This window comes from Canis lupus, chromosome 27, assembly GCF_048164855.1.
Source record: "Canis lupus baileyi chromosome 27, mCanLup2.hap1, whole genome shotgun sequence".
Classification (NCBI taxonomy): domain Eukaryota; kingdom Metazoa; phylum Chordata; class Mammalia; order Carnivora; family Canidae; genus Canis; species Canis lupus.
Genome location: NC_132864.1, coordinates 24399087 through 24419546, shown reverse-complemented (window position 1 = coordinate 24419546; position 20460 = coordinate 24399087). Strand labels below are relative to the sequence as shown.

General features: G+C 47.0%; 1 protein-coding gene across 1 annotated transcript in view; it reads left to right on the top strand.

The window, feature by feature from the left end:
* Positions 1-3048: 3048 nt before the first annotated feature.
* Positions 3049-20460, top strand: part of ACACB (acetyl-CoA carboxylase beta) — a 131335-nt gene continuing 113923 nt past the window's right edge. The window contains exons 1-2 of the mRNA XM_072802917.1: positions 3049-3358; positions 4038-4129. The gene's annotated coding sequence lies outside the window, so the exon portion shown is untranslated. The remainder of the gene's footprint in view (positions 3359-4037; positions 4130-20460) is intronic.

Genomic DNA, 20460 nt, shown 5'->3' with positions numbered 1-20460 from the left:
TGGTTTGCACCTAGAATTAAGTCTTAGAGTTTTGGACTGGAGAAGCAAACTTTGAGGCGTGTGTGTGTGTGGCAGTGGCTTTTCATTCTTGTCAGTCTTTGGAGACCTACAAGGCAAAACAGGTAGGATGCTCTGGGCTACTTTGGAGGGTTCTGGCTTGTTGACTCAAGCTGAGAAAAGTTTGGAACTTAGGTGGCCTCTCTTCCTACTTTGAGTCCTTCCAACACTTTGAATCTGGCTTTGCCAACCTCAGATCACCTTGTTGATGATCTTGGTTGGAACCTTTAAATTTTTGACGTCTGTTTGGAAATGCAGATGTTGGTGAGTGGGACAGACTAGGAGATCAGTACTTGGCATTCTTTGCTACTCAAGTTGTGTATATCCTGTCTCCCTGTCCTCTCAGCTGATGGCATTTGTGGGCGTGGGGGAACCAGAGGCTTTCAGCAAGCCCTTGGTAAGCCTAAGCCTCATCACAGGTACCCACCTGGGTGATGCAGGCAGGCCAGTTCCGAGGACCCAGAGGGTTCTGCAAGACCAGCCACGAGAGTCCTTGGCTTTCATGTATGATGGAAGTCAAACAGCAGCCAGCAGGAAATGAGAGCAGGGTTTATGGAAGATGGCAGATACAGAACGAGCATCTGAAAGACTGGGGAAGGAAAAGAAGCAGGAGTCTCATTTTTGTCTGGGGTCTGGGGTTTTTACTGACTGATGATGGTCTGATGCACACGTCCTTCCAGGCACCTAGGTACTGGTGAGAGCAAGAATAAGGTCCAGGTGTCCATCTCAAGGCACTTATTCCCTGGAGCCGGGGGATCTTGGCATCAAGCTGTCTAGTACCAGTGATCTGGAATATGCATGCGATGGCTTTGCCCCGTCCTTCCTGAGATGCTCTCTTTTGTGCTGGAAGACTCTGAAGGTGTCATTAACTCCTTATCCCTTGCAAGGAATACAGACATTAAGGCATGGATAGGATGGGGGTCAGATCCTAGCAAAATAGAAGCAGGAAAAGAAGGGAGGGGGGCGGGAAACCAGCTTTTTCTTTCATGGGTCCCTTTGGTTTCCTTGTCTCATGGAGAAATTAAAAACTATCAAAGTCAGGCTTGCTCCCAGAAATTGTGATTTAATTGGTCCTCTGTGGGGGATGAGGAGACATCAATATTTTTATCAAGTGTCCAGTTTATAGCAGGACCTGCACAGCTTTTTTTTTTTTTTTAATTCATGAGAGACGCAGAGAGAGGCAGAGACACAGGCAGAGGGAGAAGCAGGCTCCATGCTGGGAACCCGACATGGGACTTGATCCCGCGATTCCAGGACCACGCCCTGGGCCAAAGGCAGGTGCCAAATCGCTGAGTCAACCGCTGAACCACCCAGGGATCCCTCAGCTTTTATCCAGATACCCTGTTTTTCTTACTCCATGTGGTCACTTAATTTTTTTCTTTTTGGTGATAACGATACTTAGGACTTTCTGAATCTAAGATGTATTTGAAGAAATCTATTTCTCTGTGAATGTTCTTGCGTTTGGTGGGAAAAGTTTATGAACTTACTAAGTGGTTTCAAGCCTGCTCTTCAGCTTCTAGAAAATACCTATGGTTGTAAAGAGTGTCAGAGGATAGCTGAGCTACCAGAACGAGTTTTGAGTTTTGTGGTCTCTTCCGTGCGTGCGTGCGTGCGTGTGTGTGTGTGTGTGTGTGTAGGGGGAGCAGGAGCATTTGCAGTCTTCTGTCAGAAAGTAAGGAGTTTTGTTAGGAAGACATTATGAATTGCCTGTTACGAGCAAGCCACTATGCCAGAATATCTGTGTATGTCATTTTATTCCTTTCTCCCAACCACATGGCAAAATAGCTGGATGAGGAAACAGACCCAGTCATTTGCCCAGAGCCACAGGTAACAGGATTTGAATCTGCATGAGCCTGTTTCCAAAGCCCAGTTGTCTTGTCACTATTTACACTCTGCCCCCATCGTTATTTGAAGTTGTTATAGGAAGGTTTTCCAAATGAAGTTTACAGAATTTCCTTGAGGCATAGATTATTCTCCCGGAAAAAAAACAGGGCATGTTTGTAGTCAGAAATGGGCCTCGCTCAGGGGATTGCACAAGCTATTCTTTGAGCGACGTTGTTTGGTTGAGTAACCAAAGCCCGTCATCAGGGCTGCCAATCGGAGGACGGAAGGTGTGCAGGCTGCGCACCAGGGCCTCCACTCCTACTGAACGGATGATTTCATCCTCCACGCCTGTAGAGCCTATGTGGTGCTGTCCCAGGGTGCAGGCGACAGTATCAGGGTTTCAGGAGCAGGCACAGAGTACGCTTCCTGCTTACAAGTCCAGTGGAGAAATTGCAAGTCCAATTTGTTGACTTTCCCTTTCTGGAAAACCAGATGGCAAAGCAAGTTGCTCTGGCTGTACCTCTCCCCGCCACTATTCTAACCCCTTTGCATAGGTTGGGGCCCTTGCAGGTTTTTCCACTTGCTGTTTGGTGAGGTGCAACCTGGTTTACTGAAATTGGGGCCACCAAGCTGCTATTCCCCCTTAACCCTCTGTCAGAGCACTGCTCCCTTTTGTGTGACCTCAGCTTTAACTGCTCTGGTTTGGATCTAGAGGTGACCTTTGTCCTACATGCCTCCAGCCCTCCCCACGTCACAGAACAATCTGTAAGGACAGTGTGCACTGGGTTTCTGCCCTCCCTGCTGGGCTCTAGCAAGAACTGGGCTACCCAGAATGGAAGTGGAACTATTTGAGGGTAGATTTTTTTCTCCAAGCCACAAGAACTATGAAACATTTTATTGAGAGGCATTTTCATTGAGAAAGTTTTACCAAATCTTTCCTTGGGAGGGAGAAGCCAGGTGATCCTTTGATAACAATTGTGTGAATGAACCCCTTGGAGCTTTCGCTGTGGGCTTGCTCCAGAAGCCATATCTCAAACACTCAACAACCTGTGTGCAATTCATTTTCTGCATGTCCTAGGAGGGCCAGAATGACTTTGTCATTATCACTTAGGACAACTTGGACTTTAGATGCCCCATGGCTTAGTTTTCTAAGAATTGTGAAATAAAGCAAAGTCTGGGATTGAAAGGTGGCAAGCAGAGCCCTCCAGGGGTGGCAGGGCCATGTGAGTGGTTTGGTGCGAGATCTTGTTCCACTTCGCCTGGGCCAGTACTGCTCCAGTGCCTTGAAGGTTAAGTGCTCCAGGGATATTTTTAAACCTGGCAGGGGCCAGTTAATCTAAAAATGACGTTTACAGTCACGGCAGTGAGCAGCTAGCCAGCTTAGATTCAGGCCCTCAACAAACAAGGAACCCGGAAAATGCAACCCTGAACGCACAATCGAGAGGACACAGGCAAAGGAAAGGTGGAGGGACAGGTGGTAAGTGAGCTTGGGTCACTGACTATCAAGCTGGCATCCATGTGGCTGGGGTCTGGGGGCGGGGGGTTCTGCATGGGAAGAGCAGCCTCTTTGCAGACGTATGTATGTGGGCTTTCCAGGTTAACAAGAATTCCTATTAGGTTTGCAGGGAGCTGTTCCGAGGGCTGGAAATACAGCATAGATGAAGGAGAAGGGCCTGTCTTTGCTTCTATAAATGGTTGTGTTGCTGGGAATCTGCAAACTCTTCCATTGATTAAACCCAAAAGTTGGGTGAGGTTTTAGGTTTATTGAAAAGGCAACTGATTTTTTCCCCTTCTGTCTTAAGGAAGACTATTCTGTTTCTTATGGATGTTCAATCTCTCAAACTATTACTCTTTTTTTTTTTTTTTTTTTTTTTTTTAAGCAGACCCTAGCCTGGGTGGCTCAGTTGGCTAAGCATCCACTATTGATTTTGGCTCAGGTCAGGATCCTCAGGGTGATGAGATGGAGCCCTGAGTCAGGCTCTGCGCTGGGTGTGGAGCTTGTTTGGGATTAACATCAGTGGGCTTCCATATAGGTTGAGTTAAGGGGCCAGGGCTGAGGGCTGATAGAGGAACTCCTGGAAAGCCAGTCTTTTCATTTAACAACTGCAAGATAGAGACATTGTTTTATAAATTGTTTTTTTTTTTCCTTCTAATAGTATCATGGGAGATATCTAGAAGATATGATTTCTTCAGTGACTTCAAGTTTTAAATGGAAAGACTCAGCTGATCTTCAGTCATGTGATTGGAGGTACAAACATCCTCAGTTCATAAATTTATTTGAGCAGCTCTAGGAAAGAGTGTTATGCCTCTGCAAAGGAGATTTTTAAAACATTTTTTTAGATTTGACTACAGTTGACATGCAATGTTATATTTGTTTCAGGTGTACACCAGAAGTGGTTCAACTTCTCTGTATGCTATGCAGTACTCACAAATGTGTATATATACACATATACTCACACACCCCATCTTCGTTTTCCATTTATCTATTGATGGACACTTGGACTGCTTCCTTATCTTAGTTGCTGTAAACAATGCTGCAGAGTTGCCTGGGTGGCTCAGTGTTGAGTGTTGAGTGCCTTTGGCTCAGGGCATGATCCTGAGGTCCTGGGATCAAGTCCTGCTTCTGGCTCCCCACAGGGAGCCTGCTTCTCTCTGTTCCTCATGAATAAATAAAATCTTTAAAAAACAAACAAACAGGGACGCCCGGGTGGCTCAGTGGTTGAGCGCCTGCCTTCCGCCCACGATGTGATCCTGGAGTCCCTGGATGAGTCCCACATACGGTTCCCTGCATGAAGCCTGCTTCTCTCTCTGTCTATGTCTCTACCTCTCTCTCTTTCTCTCTCTCTGTGTCACTCATGGCTAAATAAAATCTTAAAAACAAACAAAACAAAAAAACCAATGCTGCAGTAAACATAGGCATGCATGTATCTTTTCAAATTAGTGTTTTCATTTTCTTTGGGTAAATATTTAGTGGTGCAATTACTGGATCATATGGTAATTCCATTTTTAATTTTTTGAGGAAACTCCATCCTGTTTTCCACAGTGGCTGCACCAGTTTGCATTCCCACCGACAGTGCACAAGGGTTCCGTTTTCTCTACATCCTCACCAACATACCTGTTACTTCTTGTCTTTTTGATTTTTAGTCATTCTGACAGGTGTAAGGTGGTATCTCATGGTGGTTTTCTTTCTTTTCTTTACTTGACAGAGATAGCGAGAGATCAAGAGCAGGAGGGAGAAGTAGAAGCAGGCTGCCTGCTGAGCAGGGAGCCTGATGCGGGGCTTGATCCCAGGACCCTGGGATTGTGACCTGAGCTGAAGGCAGATGCTTAATCAACTGAGCCATCCAGGTGCTCCTCATGGTGGTTTTTATTTGTATTTCCCTGATGATCTTTTCACCTGTTGGCCATCTGTGTGTCTTCTTTGGAAAAATGTCTATTCGGGATCTCTGTCCTTTTTTTTTAAAATTTATTTATGATAGTCACATCACACACACACACAGAGAGAGAGAGAGAGAGGCAGAGACACAGGCAGAGGGAGAAGCAGGCTCCATGAACCGGGAGCCTGACGTGGGATTCGATCCCGGGTCTCCAGGATCACGCCCTGCGCCAAAGGCAGGTGCTAAACCGCTGCGCCACCCAGGGATCCCCTCTGTCCATTTTTTAAGTCAGTTTTTGTTTTTTTGGTGTTGAGTTGTATAAGTTCTTTATCATATTTTGGATATTAACCCCATATCAGATATGTCATTTGAGGATACTTTCTCCCATTCAGTAAGTTGCCTTTTTTTTTTTTTTACCCTTTGCTGTACAAAAGGTTTTTATTTTGATAGTCCCAATAGTTTAGTTTATGCAAAGAAAGTTTTTTGTTTGCTTGCTTCTGCTCAGGTGCTATGTAAGTTCTATTATCTTTAGATACGAGATGTAAATTAGAGTGTTACAGGAGATACTTGATCTTGCTCTTCAGGGAGCAATAGATATTTTAATCTTTTCAAGTAGAGACTCCCTCAAAGTCTTACCCTGTAGAAACTTTTTTATTCTAAAGCTTCCTCTGAATTTTGACTCCAGGATCTTTTTTTTTTTTTTTTAATTTTTTAAAATTTATTTATGATAGTCACACAGAGAGAGGGAGAGGCAGAGACACAGGCAGAGGGAGAAGCAGGCTCCATGCACCGGGAGCCCAATGTGGGATTCGATCCCGGGTCTCCAGGATCACGCCCTGGGCCAAAGGCAGGCGCCAAACCACTGCGCCACCCAGGGATCCCGACTCCAGGATCTTTAAAGAACTATGCATCTGTACCATGGGAAGCCTGCCTGGAAGCATGGTCAGAAATTGTGCATTTTATCTGAAGGCTTCATGCATATTTCACATTCTATTCTAATAGATCTCTTTGTTATAATAACAGTAAACTTACTACCATAAAGTAATAGGATTCTCCAGGAAGATAGAACGTGTTTGTTTAGATTGTGCTGGGCAATTTGGCGTGGGCACAACAGGGAACCTGAGATACTGATTACTAAGTGGTTGGCACGCAGCTGGTGTTGAATTATGCACAAGGACAATCCTAGGACGAGGTGTTATTTATTCCATTCCCCAAACCAGGAAACCAAGGTTTGTAGAATTTGCATGATTGGCTCAGGTCAATCACCAAACAAATGACAGTCTCCACCCAGGTCAGCCCCACATCAAGAAGTCCTGCTTTCTGGACCTCTCTGGGCCACCTAGCACACCTCAGCACCCTTACCTGTGCTGGAACTCTGGAATACAGCCCTCACTCTTCAGGTAGCCTAGGATTTACGCCACCCCTGTTGGACTTTAAAGCACCACCCTTTCAAATCAAATCAAATCAAATCACATCACATTATGGGCAAGAGTGACAAGAAAGGACAACCCTATGTATATTCTCCTTTCTATTTGGAAGTAAACATCTAAGGCTCCAGGAGTAACTAGAATTATTAGTTGTTGGAAACACCCCTCTTAGCAGATCTTCCTTCCACACTCTGTTATGAGGAAGGCTGTGATCTCTTATTCCCACATTCCCAACATGGTGGGACTTAGGGGCCCTGCAGTTTGAAGGAATAACCTATGTAAAGTGGAGAAGGGGCTCTGGTTACAGTTTAGGAAACATTGGGCTGCCGATAGGTAGCCCAGACCCTTTCTGGCAGGACTTCGCAGAGCCTTGAATTTACTAACGTGTGGTGGGACTCTCCAAAATGTGACTTTGGGATTTGGCAGCAATGGGGACCATCTTTCAGGGCTGGTGTCTCAGAGGCACCTCCTGAGAAGCAAAGAATAGTCTCATTTTGTCCCTTCAATTTTCCTTCAGAATCCCAGAGGCAAGATCCTTCCATGGATAAGTGTCACAGGCAGGAGTTTCTGTACAGGGCTCTAGGGCACTGTGAGTGTGTGTGTATGTACAGAGCCAGAGCCCAGCCTCCCAGGTTCTGGATGGATTGGAACAGGGAGATCTGCCAGCAGGCCATTGCAGTAATGTTCAGGCTTGGGGTGAGGTGGTGATGGGTGTAGGGGAAGCACAAAGCAGACACATACAGACCCCCCAGCTCTGCCACTTCAGGATGGAACCTTGGGCAGCAGATCCCTCCTCTGCCTCAGCTCTTCATTTGCAAAATGGGAGCACATACTTCCTAGAGTCTTTGTGGACATGTAAGGAATAATAAACATGAAGTGCATGGCATAAGACCTGGTATACAGTAAGTACTTAACAAACATTAGCCTTTATTATCATTTGGCAATTTCTTTGATCTGTTGAAAGATTGCTGTATGCCTTCTGCTGTGTTTATGCTTGATTTACAAAAGTGCCCTATGGCCAGAATAATTTTTTTTTTAACACTTGCTGGTGAAGGGGGTAGGGAGCCTGTATGAGGACCATTGAGAAATCTGAAAAGACCTGGGTTTTAGGCCCCTCTACCCTCATGGAGTTTACTTTCTAGTGGGGAAGATGGCTGTGCATGTAAAGTGACCTCATACATGACTGCAGTCTGTGATGAGTGCAGGGAGGGAGAGGACAGGGAGCCATGAGGGCATAGAGCAGGGGCCTGGCATTCAGTGCAATATCTCTGACAGCTCTTTATGTCACAGGAAGAGGGAGGGAGCAGGGTAGTGGTGAAGACTCAGCTGCTTGTCCAGGTGGTTGCCCACTGCCTGACCTTGACATTCATATGCCGGAGACTCACTGGGGCAGAAGGACACTCCAGGGAGAAGGGAAGGATGGGCTGGACATTGCCCTGTGGAGCCAGGGGCAGTACAGAGCCAGTCCTTGTTCCGAGGAAGCTTACATTCCACAAGCAGAGATGAGCAAGTGTATTGGTGACAATAATGTCAGGTCAGCATGTGGTGACATGAAGAAAGGGGACATGTCATCAAGAATAAGACCCATGGGTGTCAGGGCGGGTCTGGGATGAGAACACTGGAGCAAAAACAGAAAAAGGAGCAAGAGATAACTATGTCAGGGGGCAGTGAAGGGAAAGAACATTCCAAAATATGGGCCCACATGCACAGAGGGCCTAGAGGAGGATCAGTGGCTGGAGATTGGGCAGGGGCCAGATCCTTAGGGACACGTAGACCACAAAGGAGTGCAATGAGAAGCCACTGAGAACGTGAAACTCCATTCTGCTCACTGCCAGAGTGACTTTGGGCAAGTTTAATTCTTGAACTCTTGAGATTATGCTTCAATTAAAAAAAAAAAAAAGACTTTTTTATGATACTGATCTCAGTATGCGTAGTACAGAGCCTGGCACACAGGAAGTACTAATAAATCTTAACTGTTGGTACTAATATACAGGTTTTAACCAGTAGACAGGGTGCCTTAACTTTTTGGCATAGAAGACAAGTTAACTTTTTTTTTTTTTAAGATTATTTATTTATATATAGAGAGACAGAAGACATACAAGTGGGAAGGGCAGGGAGAGAGAATTTCCAGCAGATTCCACGCTGAGTGTAGAGCCTGACCTGGGGCTTGACACTGGGCTTGATCCCACGACCTCAAGATCACAACCTGAGCTGAAACCAAGAGTCTTAACCGGCTGTGCTATCCAGGTGCCCCAACTTTTTTATACATTCAGAGGTCAAGTGAATAGTATGGTGAACCCCATACTATTGTTTCCTTTGCTGTACAAAAGGGTTTTTTTTTTATTTTATTTTTATTTTTTTAAATTTTTATTTATTTATGATAGTCACAGAGAGAGAGAGAGAGAGGCAGAGACACAGGCAGAGGGAGAAGCAGGCTCCATGCACCGGGAGCCTGACATGGGATTCGACCCTGGGTCTGAGGGGATCGCGCCCTGGGCCAAAGGCAGGCGCTAAACCGCTGCGCCACCCAGGGATCCCTACAAAAGGTTTTTATTTTGATAGTCCCAATAGTGAGTATTCATCACTCTCTTCAATAACTATCACCTTTCTGTACTTCTAGTTTTATTTATCCACCATATAGCCTTTTCCCTGTATTTTCTCCATTCTACTGTGAAACATTTCAAATGTATAATGAAGTTGAAAGAATTGCATAGCAAGCACCCATACACCCCTCACATTTCACTTTAATTGCAGAGAAATTGCTCTCCCCTTGAGTACTTCAGCAGCCTGGCATTAACTAGAGTTCTGGGGTCAAGAGTGGGAGTGAATACTTTAGTATTCATCTAGTATTTTATCTAGTATTTTAGTATTTAGTATCGAAAAGAGATAGATTTTTAAAAAACCATTGCCATGATTGTTTCCAACACAATAGTAGTATTTCCTTAACTAAGTACCCAGTTCATGCTCACTGCCCTCTGACCATCTGAGATGTTGAGCACTTGGTCTCTTCCAATCAGGACCCACAAAAAAAGTCCTATTAAGTCTCTCTTCATCTGTGATAGCCAACCCCTGCCTTTATTAAATACCAGTTACTTATTGAAGAAACTCAGTCATTTGTTCCATGGAATTTGCAGCATTTTGGATGTGGCTGATTACGCACGTCTCAAGTGTTATTTAACATCTTTCTCTCTCCCTAGAGATTAGTGCTTAGGTTTTAGAGGCTTGACTCAATTGAGGTCCAAGTCCTTCACAAGAATACTTCAAAGGTGCTGCCATCTTGCTGGGTGATGTCTACTGTGTCACATCGAGAGGATCATAACGTCAGGTTATCCCACTTCTGGTGATGTGAACTCATCAGTGAGCGTGAGAACCAATGATCTCCATTGGAAAGTTTCCAGCAGCCTTTCACTAGATAGTTTATAAGCCATGGACAATCAGAGCCTACCTAGGTCAATATAATTTCCTTACTGGTTGCAAATGTGGTTTCCTACTTCTCCATCCTCGTTCACTTATTAGCTATCATACTATAACATACAACTCTCTCATTCTATAACAACAACCATCTGGCAACCCTGAAACGTGGGGCATTTTTTCTTTTTCTTTTCTTTTCTTTTTTTTTTTTTTTTGGTAAGTCAGTTTTCAGAGTCATGAGTGGTGCCATTGCAAGCTCCTGAGATATTGGTGAGGTTGTTTTTGTTTTGAGGAACATGATGACCACATGATTTTTGAGACTGCTTGGATGTATTTCAGTCCACTGCAACAATCATATTTTCACAGGCCCAGGCATCGGTTTGGCAGGGCAAGCCCCTTCAGGGTCTTTGCTTTCAGGCAGGACAAAAAATGGCAGCTCAAGGTGTACATTTCTGCCCCAGCCCTGGAATGAGCCATTTTCCCAAGCAGTCCTGGTTCCTTCTAGTGGGAAACGTGCTTAGAAATCGTAACCCTGGGACAAGGAATATTTTACAGGTTCCTCCTGGCTTCTCTGTGCTTCATAGACTGGGGTCAGGGAGCTGGGTCAAGAGGCTTATACAGTGGTTCAAATAAGTGATAACAGTGGCTTGACCTTGATCTTAGATAAAGCTCTTAGCGTAATGCTTGTGTGTTGTGGAAAGTATGACAAATATTAGAAGACTTTTTTTTTTTAAGATTTTATTTATTTATTCATGAGAGACACACAGAGAAGCAGAGACACAGGCAGAGGGAGAAGCAGGCTCCATACAGGGAGCCCAATGTGGGACTTGATCCCAGGACTCCAGGATCACGCCCCAGACTGAAGGCAGGCACCAAACTGCTGAGCCACCCAGGGTTCCCCAGAAGACTTCTTTTTTTAAGATTTTATTTATTTGAACAAGAGAGAGAGCACAAGCAGGGGGAGTGGCAGGGAGAGGGAGAAAGCAGGTTCCCCATTGAGCAGAGAGCCCCATGTGGGGCTCAATCCTTGGACCCTGGGATCGTGACCTGAGCCAAAGGCATAGATGCTTTGGATAGATAGATGCTTCACTGACTGAGCCACCCAGGCATCCCTAGAACACTCTTCATTTGCATTGTTTATATTAATTCATGTAAACTTCACCAAAAACTCTGAGGAAGCCATTCTTGTCATCCCCACTGAATACATGAGAAAACCAAGGTTCAGAGAGGTGAGGAAATTTGCTGAAGGTCACACCGGAAGTAAAGAGCAGAAACAGAACTTGGAGCTAGCCACTCCAGATTCCATACTCCAACCAATATGCTGTGTTGCCCACTGAGGTCTTAATTCCAAACTCGGAAATGACTTAGTTTCTGGCAGAAAACATGACCTGCCAGTGAGGGTCTCCAGGGTGGGGCCGTGCTTTGGACCCTCTCCCCACCCTGAGAGGTTTCCGCAACATTGCCCTGTAGCAGGTGCAAATGGCCCTCGAGACTGCTAGTGCTGCCCTCTGTCCACACAACCTACAAGCTCGTCCAGGCACAGGTCCTTTACTAGAGACCTTGTGAGGTTGGCATCCTTCAAAACTGAGAAGTCCAGAGGTCCGGAGACTCAAGTATGGAACTGACACTGCGGAGTGTCCTGGCTGCTGGTGTTGTCAAGGCTTGAATCCCTAGACCCTCCGATTCTCTGTCTAGAGCCATTTTTGCTTTTCGTTCTGGAAGGGAGAGGACAGAGGAGAGGTTGCTCCTTTTTAGAGTGGCAGATCACCCATGGGACTCTGCTGATTCCTCCCAGCATTGGCCATCAGATTGCCAAAGCTGGCAGGAAGTGCTCGGATGGCCTGGAAGAAGAGCACAGGTCCCCAGAAGGTCAAGTTGACTCAGGTTGGGAGGAGTTAGTTACATCACCACTTTTCAGGCTGGTTGGGGCAGTGGCTCTGCCTCAGGACTAGGCTGGAGGGAGGCCCTCGGCCAGCGGAGCCAGGGGCAGTTGGTGGAAGGAGGAGCCACCATGTCTCAGCTCAACATGAAGGAGAAGGCTTGTGCAAAGCCCCTTGGTCTCCAAGGCAGTGGCTGCCCTGTACTACCCTGAGCAGCAGAATTAATGAGAAGAACTACAGTAATCAACAGCAGCTCCTGAGGGCATGTTTCATTTATGCCAAGCTAAGCAATCTACCCACATGAGTGCATTGTCCTGCCCCCTCGGGGTGCCAAGGTCTATACTGTTACTATCCCCATTTTACAGATGGAATGACTGAGCTTGGGTTAACTGCTCTGCCTGTAGTCACATGGTTTGTTGGGGGTTGGGCTGATTTTCCAGGCTGTCCAACTGCAGCATCTGTTCACTCTTGCCCTGTAGCTCTCCCATTGCTCCAAGGAGATGTGAGTCCCTTATGCCTTTTGCGAAACTGCAGTCATATGTCCCTGTCTGCTGCTCCACCTCCTCTACCCCTTTCTCAGTGCCGGTGGGTAGGGTGGGGTGGGGGTTGTGTGGTTCCCGAAAGTGCCAAAATTCCTGGCTCCTGCTTCTAGCCTTTTGTGCCTCTTGCACCATATGCCACTAGCACTCTTCCTTGCCCTTGCCTGGCTAAGTCACACTCCTTTCTGGTGAAGCAGAAACATCCTACATTGAGAAAGCCATCCCTGACCTGGCAGAAGGAGGTAGGTCCCCTGTGGCATGTTTTTCTGGTGTCACAGCAAGGGCCTCTTTGTGGTAACTCCTAGCTGTGCCGTGAGATTGTAAATCCTGCACAGGTGGGGCCGTCCTTGCGCTGTTTGCTCCATGCCCCCTGCAGCCGGCACCATGCCTGGCAGGTGCTCAGGAAATAATCAGCTGATGAATGAGTGAATGGGAGAGGAAAGCAAATTCCTGGTCCAGAAGGAATAGAGAATGGATAGAGTTCCATCTGCAAAGGTGGCCGGGTCCCAGGTCCTAGGTCATGTCCGACCATCAACTTAGGCACAAGGATGGCTCAGGTGAGGCTCTGGTGGGACAAGTGAGCCCGCTGAGCCTTTGAGACAGCTGAACAAGTTTTCCCTTGGAGGTAGGGAGCTGTCTCTCTGACATTTCTCCAAGGCAGGGGCCTGGATGGAACATTGGGGCCAGTTTTGCCTGGGCCAGCAGATCAACCCCATCAAAAGATGGGTTTGGCTCACTAGGTGTTAATTGAGCACCTGCAGTCAGTGGGCCAGGGAAAACCAAAATTCACAGACTTTTCATAAATGTGTTCTTCCTGTGGCCAGGAATGTGTCTCCAAATCAGTGGCCTTAGGTACTGCACACCTGCTCAGACAGTTTGGGATTCGGTCCCAAAGCAGAGACATGTGGATAATCTATGCTTACTGGGGGGCAGACCGGGTGGCTCAGCGGTTTAGCACCACCTCCGGCCCAGGATGTAATCCTGGAGACCGGGATCGAGTCCCATGTTGGGCTGCCTACATGGAGCCTGCTTCTCCCTCTGCCTGTGTCTCTGCCTCTCTGTCTCTCTGTCTCTGTTTCATGAATGAATGAATGAATGAATAAATAAATAAATAAATAAATCTTTGTTTTAAAAAATCTATGCTTACTAGGTATTCTCCAGAGATGTAGATGTTCTGATGAGTGTTTAGTATGGAGTCATGTCCAGACTTTGGACTCATTCAATCAGTTGAATCACTAGCCTGCTAACTAACCTCCACCTATTACAAATACAGGCTTTGGAGTCTGGCAGAGCAGGGTTGAATTCCATGTGCTTCCAAGCTGTGTGACTTTGGTCGAATCACTCCCTTTTCTGGGCATTGGGTTTTCATGTCCAATCTGTGAAATGGGATGAGAATACTCCTTCCCTGGGGTGCTGGGTGGCTTAGTCACTTAAGCATCTGACTCCTGGTTTTGGCTCAGGTCATGATCTTGAGTGATGGTCTCAGGTTTGTGAGATTGAGCCCTGCGTGGAGCCCCGATGTTGGGGCATCTGCTCTTTTCTCCCTCCCTCTGCTCCTCTCCCTCCTCTCTCTTTATAAATCTTAAAAAAAAAAAAAAAAAAAGATACTACTTCCCCTGCAGAACTTCTGGGAGGAGTAAAGGAGAACCTGAATACCTGAATATAAGACAGTCACTATGTTGGAAGATGCCATGTTACTTACCAACATGAGGTGCATTAGCCATTATGGTTAGGGAGTTAGGGACAGCAGGGTCTGTTCGAGGGGAGGGTTGCAATTCTCTTGCTCTCCCTGGGCATTTTTCCTTCTGGGGTGAGGAAGTATGACCTCTCATGAGCCCAGTGTCCTCAGCCCAGTCATAGGGGAAGGCGAGACTCTCGGATTATTTCTTCCTCCATTGTCACCTGCATTGTCACAGATCTTCAGGTGCAAAAAATTAAAGAAAATAAATGAGTATCCTTTACAGTAGAACACTAATTGCTGTTCCTGGTTAAGTAACTTTTTTTTTTAATTTTTATTTATTTATGATAGTTACAGAGAGAGAGAGGCAGAGACACAGGCAGAGGGAGAAGCAGGCTCCATGCACCGGGAGCCCGATGTGGGATTCGATCCCGGGTCTCCAGGATCGCGCCCTGGGCCAAAGGCAGGCGCCAAACCGCTGTGCCACCCAAAGATCCCCTGGTTAAGTAACTTTGATAGCGCTCCCATCTTTAGCCAGTGGAGTTAGTTTACCATGTAGCATGGTGCCAAGAGCAACTGCTCGAGACATCCTGTCCCCCTCAGTAGCCTGGTGAACTCCTGTTCATCCCTCAGAGACCCAGAGCCATTATCTCTTTTAGCTCCCCATCATTACTACCCCTAGAAGGATTTGGCTTTTCCTGATTGTGGGATTCTAGTGGATAGGTCTCGATTTGAAAGTCTTGATCTTTATTTGAGCAGGACTCTCCTGTCTCCCCCAAAGCCTAGAGAAGTGGTTCTGATATTTCTTTCTTGGTTGCATTTAAGTCTCTTAGCAGTGGACACGGGTTTATGAATCAGCTCACAGCTCTTAAGAAACCAACCAGTTGGGGGATGCCTGGGTGGCTCAGTGGTTGAGCATCTGCCTTGGGCTCAGGTTGTGATCCTGGGGTCCTGGAATCGAGTCCCACATCAGGCTCCCCATAGGGCGTCTGCTTCTTTCTCTGCCTATGTCTCTGCCTGCCTCTCTGTGTCTCTCACGAATGAATAAATAAAATCTTAAAAACAACAACAACAAAAAACAAGTAGTACTGGGCAGTCACTTCCCACATGTCCTGACTCGGGACCTTTTTCAGGACTTATGGAGGGAAATCCGGCCCCAAGAGTGAGAGCATATGAGGATTAAGAGTGTGGGCTTCCAAAAAAAAAATAAATAAAAAATAAAATAAAAATTAAAAAAAAAAAAAAGTGTGGTCTTCCAAGTGAGGCCACCTGGGTCATAGACGTGTGAGCTTGGGGAGTGACTGAGCCTGTTTCCTTACCTACGGAGAGGAGTAAGATGTGGCCACCATGCAGAGGGCTGCAGGGAGAAGTCGATGGGATGACACCTATAAAGCTCGTAGCACAAGGGCTGTGATAGCTTGGGTGCTCAGCAGACGCTGGTGACAGAAAAACACTCCCAGTGATTTATTAGGTATCACTTCTGATCCCCGACAGCATTCTCTAGCATCCTCTTCTCCCTTTCCTTAACCCTTATGTTGGCTTTAAGAAAAAAAAATCTCTTCCTGAATAACATAAAATGTGACCCCCTCTCAAAAAACAGCAGCAGCAGTAACTAAACCATACAGAGTCCTTGGGAATATTCCCATGGGATCAGGGAACCGATGAGAAGTTAGCCCAGTTAGCCTAAGCTGCTGAGGCCCCAGAGATCTCCGCCCTTCGAGAAGCACCTGCTCTGCAGTGCCGGCCCTAAGCAGCTTGAGGCTGGGGGGCTGAGGAGCTGATGAGTCCTGGGGCTGTCCCATGTGCCGGGGTGGGGGTGGGGCGGGTACCTGCTTGTCCCATTTGGGCTGGCCGATCCTTGGGGAGTGGCCCCAATGCCTGACTGGTGGCACACTGGCGCCTATTACCCAGATGTGAGCCCGTTGTGTCCATTTGTAGAGGAGAAAGCTCAGTGTCGGTCATCTGCCTTGTTCTTTGTGTTTCACTGCCCCAAGACAGGGAAGGTTGTGTTCAGTGACTATGTAGACCTAGTAATCTAAGATGGGTGGGACTTTGTCCTTTCCCTTCTTTTCTAGATAGAGAAACTCAGGCTCACAGAGAGAACTTGATTTGTCTGAGATGACACTGGGTGGTGGGGTGTCGCTGTGGCGACCCAGCCTACCCTGGGTCCTCAGCGAGGCTGCTCACAGTGCTTTCTAGGATGAACCATACTGGACATTGTACTTAGTCTGTGTCCTGCGTGGGTGATCACCTTGGACTCCTGACAGCTCTGTCTCAATAAATACATCCTTACCCTATGTTGCAAATGAGTGACCTGAGGCTCAGGGAGGGTATTGTATTGCCCAAGGCTCTGCTTCTAGGTGGCAGAGCTGAGATGTGGACCCAGGTCACCTTCCAGGGCACCAGACGAGGTGCTCAAGGATGGATTTTTGCTGTGAAAGGTGCCCTGGTATAGAAAGAGCACTGACCTGGAGATGGGCCCTTAGTGCTGGTCATGGCTACGTCGCTAATTTCACGTGGGACCTCTGGCCTCTGCTCATTTAAAAATAAGGACACTGGATTCTCTGATCCCCATGTGTCCCTTCCTAGGCTGTAGGCTGGAACAGATGGATTTTTGGGAAACAGGGTGACCTGTGACACCCCCCTGTTCCTGCAGGCCGGAGTGCGGGTTAAGGTATTCCCCACTCAACTTTGAAGGCTTGAGCAGCTTCACGTGGCTGCCTCCTGTCACCTTAATTATCTCTGAATTAACAAAAGGACCTTGTGCCATCCATCTGCCAGCTAGAGAGTTCCTGGCTACCCACCCTTCATCCTGATGCTCTGCTTCTCTTTCCATCAGGCCTAAGTTGGCCAAACGCAGGCAAAGTGTCTGATGGATGAACACAGAGGAACAGAAGGCACTTGTTGATTAGGGGAGCATTTAAAACATATTCCAGACAGGTTTGGGTGAGAGGTTGATTGTGTAAGCAGTAAAGTAGGCCTAAGTACAGGATTGGCAAGCTAGGGGAGGTGGTCAGGCTGGCCAGCCCTAGAGGAGGAGAGCCTTTCTCAGGTAGCTTGAGGTCAGGGAGGCTGAGCACGGATCTTTACAAGTGACTTATATTTGTGGGTGATGAACAAGAGCATGGCTCACTTGGGTGAAAAGTCACCCGTGCTGGAACACTGGCCAGCCAGACTCCTCCCCCATGGCCTGATGCATGATACCAGTCTCCTGCTGAAAAGTGACACCCTGTGAGCTGGGTTCCCCTAGTCACCCTGTGGGGCCTTGTCAGACCCACATGACAAAGGAGCTGGTGGCAGTGGCCACAGTCATGGTAAGTGGCAGCATATACTCAGGAGTGCATCTTGGTGGGAGGAAAAATCCTAGTGCGGAACAGGATTGCTGCTTTAATACTGACACTCTGACCCCTCCCTCAGTCCCTCAGAGACCTTGCCAGGTATGGGTGTGTGTTGCAAGGGTGGGGAACAGCTGGAAAGAAATCATGATCACTGCCCCCACGCACCTCCTCTAGTCTTCATTTGGTCACTGTGCCGCACTTAGTACCGAGTGGTTTCCTGCATTCATTGTGACCGGACTCATGATTGCTCTGGCACCTGGCGCCTACTGCTTGGGTTTGTTTGACAAGAAATAAAAATAGCTCCAGCCGAGCTCGGTTTTCAGGTCGGCTGGATTATTTCAGCGAAGGGCAACAGCTCGGCATGGCATGGTCCACAGAACTTCACTGGAGGACTCCTCTGGCCTTTACTGTTTGTGAGATCAAACCACCTGCACAGTGCTCCTCCTGGACCACTGTGCATGTCTGGCATTGTTAGTCTATGTGTCGCTCAGCTGCTCCATCTTCCAGGGACACAGCCAGGTGTCTGATTTTACAATTGTATACATGTGCTCATTGTAACACTGTCCCTTTTATGAAATGTATTTGTATCCACTTCTGGTGGTGGGGTAGTGCAAAAGGCATAGGTGTCAGGAGTGGATTTGAGCAAAGTCAAGGTACTGAGCTTCTCTGAGCCACAGTTTACTGAACTGTGAAATGGAAGCAAAGTACAACAGCCATACTAATACCCATCACAGTCACTCTGAGGACTGGAGGCTGACAGACACTCTACACTCATGATGTGTACATATGTTTCAATGCTTTCTGTTTATGTTATGCCAAGAGCAGATAAATGCAAGTAAATGGGGCATGAGTTAGTATCCCTATTTTGCAGATGGGGAAACTGAGGCCCAGAGTTTGTTTGGAAAGCTTTCTCACACAGTTCCCCCTTTTATGTCCTTGTACTTACTGAGGGAAAGTTTTTGTGTGGTGGCCTTTATTTATTTATTTTTTAAAGATTTTATTTATTTATTCATAGAGACACAGAGAGAGAGAGAGAGAGAGAGAGAGAGAGGCAGAAACACAGGCAGAGGGAGAAGCAGGCTCCATGCAGTGAGCCCGATGTGGGACTTGATCCCGGGTCTCCAGGATCGCACCCCGGGCTGCAGGCAGCGCTAAACCGCTGCGCCACTGGGGCTGCCCCTGTGGTGGCCTTTAGATCCCACATCATTACTCTGCAAAAAAGAAAGGGTCCATAGGTTTTCTGTGCAGGTAACCTCTGTAAGATAGATGTGGGGTGTTAGATTCATGGCTACTTTCAGAATAACAGCAGATCTTAAAGGATTTGCTGGGTGAGGTGGGAGGGGCTGAACTGGAGAGAATTGCTGGTTATTCTGTTCATTAGAGATTCCAATTCAGAGCTTGGCAGCTCCATGCGCCTACCTACCATGAGTGTACCTCCCCACCTTGCCCATCTGCCCTCCCTCACCTCTCTCTGTGTGCCACATGGCTGGCCTTCTATCTGCAGTCTCACTAGCCACTCCTCCAGCCAGCCAGGATTTCCTGAGCAAGTTTTCCCATAGAGCTTACGTGATGCAAAACTTGCCTAGTTTGGTTGGTTCTCCAGTGGGGATCAATGTAAAGAAACTTTCTCAGTGTTCTCAAACTCCAATCCACTACAGCATGGTTTTTGCCTTGATGTGGCTCTTCTGTTTTCTGGGCAGTGACTGAAGTGTCTTTCTCTTTGGGGTAAGGAGATGCTGGCAGTTTAGGTTTATCCACCTAAACTATTTCTTAGATCCCATGATTTCAAATGTGCACATTTAAAATGTACCTATGGGCAGCCTGGGTGGCTCAGCGGTTTGGTGCCTGCCTTTGGCCCAGGGTGTGATCCTGGAAACCCAGGATCAAGTCCCACATCGGGCTCCCTACGTGGAGCCTGCTTCTCCCTCTGCCTGTGTCTGTGCCTCTCTCTCTCTCTCTCTTTAAATATTTTAAAGAAAATCTTTAAAAAAATAAAAATAAAATGTACCTAAAGTTGGTCACATTGGTATAAAGTGTCCTGCTTGGGCCGCCTGGGTGGCTCAGTTGGTTAAGCAAGCGTCTGCCTTCGGCTCAGATCATGATCCCAGGGTCCTGGGATGGAGCCCTGAGTTGGGCTCCCTGCTCAGCGGGGAGCCTTCTTCTCCCCCTCTCTGCTGCTCCCCCCCCCCTTGTACTCTCTTGCTCTTTCTCAAATAAATAAATAAATAAATAAATATTATATATATTATATATATGTGTGTGTGTATATATATATGCATACATTTTTTAAAAGATTTTATTTATTTATTCATAGCGACACACAGAGAGAGAGAGAGGCAGAGACACAGGCAGAGGGAGAAGCAGGCTCCACACAGGGAGCCCGATGGGACCCGATCCCTGGTCCCCAGGATCACACCCTGGGCCAAAGGCAGGCGCTAAATTGCTGAGCCACCCAGGGATTCCCTATATTTTTAAATAAAGTGTCCTGCCTGATACTCTATACATCAGAGCTGCTCTAGAGATACTGCTTGTTCCCCTGGCATTCCTGATACAGTTTTGAAAATTCAAAATTCAAAATAAAAATTCCAGCTAGTCGTGAGCCATCAGTTGGTGCTCAGTGTATATGCATGGATTTATCATTTATTCAGTACACCCTTTGGGGGTACTTACCCTGTACCCCCACACCAAGTGGGCACAAGTTTCCTGAAATGAATGGCAATTGGTGCATGTCTCTAAGGGTCTCTGAATCAGCCCAGGGAGACCAGTGAACATTGCTTCTCTGCTGTGTTGTCTTTGTTGCCATGATGGAGGTCTGTGGACTCCTACTTTGTCATGCCCTCCTGCCTAGGAAGGATGTAGCACTTTAGCCTGTTTGGCTGCCAAGGAAGCTAGAAGCATTTGCAACAGTTTTGGTGATGCCATCTGCCAA